The following is a 2998-nucleotide window of genomic DNA, read 5'->3' as shown; positions in this document are numbered from 1 at the left end:
ATATTGGCGTTTGTGGACAGCAACATTGAGGCTATCTCCATTTGTTAATTTTCTTTGTCTTTTGTGTTGGAAGTGTTAAACTTATACAGGTGATTAACCTCCACCTGGGGTCCTGAACCAAATCATGGGTCATTCATCTGTTGTGGCCACGAGATGGTGGCAGTGATATATCTTAAAGCCGTTTACAAAACCAGCTAACCCAATTTGAAGAAGCAGCCAATGCTCTGATAATTGGCTGATAGTGCCCGTCCCATAGGAATTCCCACCCAGTTGACTACTTTAAAATGGTGGAAGCCTTCAATGGGCATGTCCTAAAATGGGTTCTATCCATCTAGAGTCCTCTATCTCTATGCATGTGTGTCTTAATCTGTCCCAACTTCCTGTTACCCAGACTTCCTGACAGAGAGATTGCAGAGGCAGGACGGATCCCCGCCCCCAGCGTCACCCCCATCAAAGACTCCTGCCAGGAAAATGACACACACACAGAGTAATGATAAACACACACGCACACACTTATATAGGCACAAATTACAAACATGCACAAGAAAGCATACATATAGTTTGCATGTACACTAAGAGTGTGTCTGTGTTGACTACATCTATATACTACACTGAGAGTGTTGTCTATATACTACACTGAGAGTGTTGTCTATATACCACACTGAGTGTTGTCTATATACCACACTGAGAGTGTTGTCTATATACTACACTGAGTGTTGTCTATATACTACACTGAGAGTGTTGTCTATATACCACACTGAGAGTGTTGTCTATATACTACACTGAGAGTGTTGTCTATATACTACACTGAGTGTGTCTATATACTACACTGAGAGTGTCTATATACTACACTGAGAGTGTGTCTATATACTACACTGAGAGTGTTGTCTATATACTACACTGAGAGTGTTGTCGATATACTACACTGAGAGTGTATGTGTTGTCTACAGACCTCTATACACCGCTGTTGATGAGTTGGAGAGCCCAGATTCCAGCAAGCTAGAAGGTGAGTGTGTCTCTTTATCCCTCATTCACTTTCAGCCAGAGTGTGTCCCAAATGCTCTGGTCAAAAGTAGTGCACTATATAGGGAATAGTGTTTCATTTTAGGCGCACTCCGGTAAGGTTGCTGTTGACTATTAGAAGATCTGTTGTTTCTCACCAAGCTGTGTTCTGTCAATCCAGAGTTTGTGGCCCTGTTCACCTGAGGCCGGAGGCAGGCGACCTGACGTTCTCTGAGGGGGGCGTAGTCATGGTAACAGAGCAGGAGGTGGTGGAGGGGTGCATTGGAAACCCGGACCGGAGTGTTCCCTTTGAGCTTCACGTCAAACCCATGGAACCAGAGGTTAGTATCCCAGATCCTTGACCCTGACACCTGGCCAGTTTTTGGGGTAAGTTACTTTTGACAGTCCTTTCGTCAGGTGCTGCCATTAAAAGTAACTTGTTACATTACCGTGTTACTGTGGGAAGTAACTTGTTACATTACAGTGTTACTGTGGGAAGTAACTTGTTACATTACAGTGTTACTGTGGGAAGTAACTTGTTACATTACATTGTTACTGTGGAAGTAACTTGTTACATTACAGTGTTATTTTTTGAAAGTAACTAGTCAGTCGTTACATTACTTTTGCCGTTACCAAAAAAACAGAAAACGCTCTGAAATGCCTTGGTCGTTGTCATGCCCAGTAGAGGTACCGCCTTAGAATGGCTTGTCTACTTAAGAACTCGAGGGATATTCAAAGTGGAGGCGTTCAAGTTCAAACCCCAATCTGACAAGGTACAAATCTGTCGTTCTGCCCCTGAACAAGGCAGTTAACCCATTGTTCCTAGGCCGTCATTGAAAATAAGAATTTGTTCTTAACTGACTTGCCTAGTTAAATGAAGGAAAAATAAAAATCCTCGGGATCAGTGATGGTTGGCTGGCGTTGGTCTTCCTCCACCGGGCTTGTGGAGATGTGCCGGCTTGAAGGTGCTTCTTGATGTTTGAGTTGGCTGGCGTTGGTCTTCCTCCACCGGGCTTGTGGAGATGTGCTCGGCTTGAAGGTGCTTCTTGATGTTTGAGGTCTTCTCAGTTGACAAGCGTTTGCTTTTGAGGCTCAGTTTGCATTTTATTATTATGTTTTCCTTTTTTTCTTACATCAATTCTAAATAATGTGAATACTTCCACGATATAAAGGCCTGTTGGCTCTGTTATCTTGCTAGCTAGCTTCCTGCCACAACGTTTTTGAAGAAACAGGAAGTGTGAATTTGTATTTGGCAGAAAAATTTTAAAAAAAAGTTACTTTCTTACAATTTCCTTATTTGAAAAAGTATCTGTTTACTTAAATTGAAAAACTTATTACAGCAAAATAAGTCATTTGAGTACTTTATAACGCATTACCCACAACACTGCCTCTATCTCGAACTCATTTAACCAGAGAAGAGGAGAGAGAAGAAGACTCATTCAACCAGAGGAGAGGAGAGAAGAGGACTAAGAAGACTCATTCAACCAGAGAAGAGGAGAGAAGAGGACTAAGAAGACTCATTAAACCAGAGGAGGAGAGGACTAAGAAGAGGACTAAGAAGACTCATTCAACCAGAGGAGAGAGAAGAGGACTAAGAAGACTCATTCAACCAGAGAAGAGGAGAGAAGAGGACTAAGAGGAACTCATTCAACCAGAGGAGAGGAGAGGACTAAGAAGACTCATTCAACCAGAGGAGAGGACTAAGAAGACTCATTCAACCAGAGGAGAGGAGAGGACTAAAGAAGACTCATTCAACCAGAGGAGAGGAGAGGACTAAGAAGACTCATTCAACCAGAGGAGAGGACTAAGAAGACTCATTCAACCAGAGGAGAGGACTAAGAAGACTCATTCAACCAGAGGAGAGAGAGGACTAAGAAGACTCATTCAACCAGAGGAGAGGAGAAGAGGACTAATAAGACTCATTCAACCAGAGGAGAGGAGAGGACTAAGAAGACTCATTCAACCAGAGGAAGGGAGAGGACTAAGAAGACTCATT

At 42.8% G+C, this 2998-nt stretch overlaps 1 long non-coding RNA gene across 1 annotated transcript; it reads left to right on the top strand.

Annotated features, from left to right (window-relative positions):
- The first annotated feature begins 397 nt into the window (after positions 1 to 397).
- LOC135534831 (uncharacterized) lies at positions 398 to 1203 on the top strand. Its single transcript, XR_010454750.1, has 3 exons — positions 398 to 487; positions 951 to 1006; positions 1184 to 1203. It is a non-coding gene; the product is annotated as an uncharacterized LOC135534831 (long non-coding RNA).
- Positions 1204 to 2998: the final 1795 nt, after the last annotated feature.

Source organism: Oncorhynchus masou, unplaced genomic scaffold, assembly GCF_036934945.1.
Source record: "Oncorhynchus masou masou isolate Uvic2021 unplaced genomic scaffold, UVic_Omas_1.1 unplaced_scaffold_4001, whole genome shotgun sequence".
Taxonomy (NCBI): domain Eukaryota; kingdom Metazoa; phylum Chordata; class Actinopteri; order Salmoniformes; family Salmonidae; genus Oncorhynchus; species Oncorhynchus masou.
The sequence above is the reverse complement of the archived record's forward strand: the minus strand, read 5'-3'. Positions and strand labels throughout refer to the sequence as shown.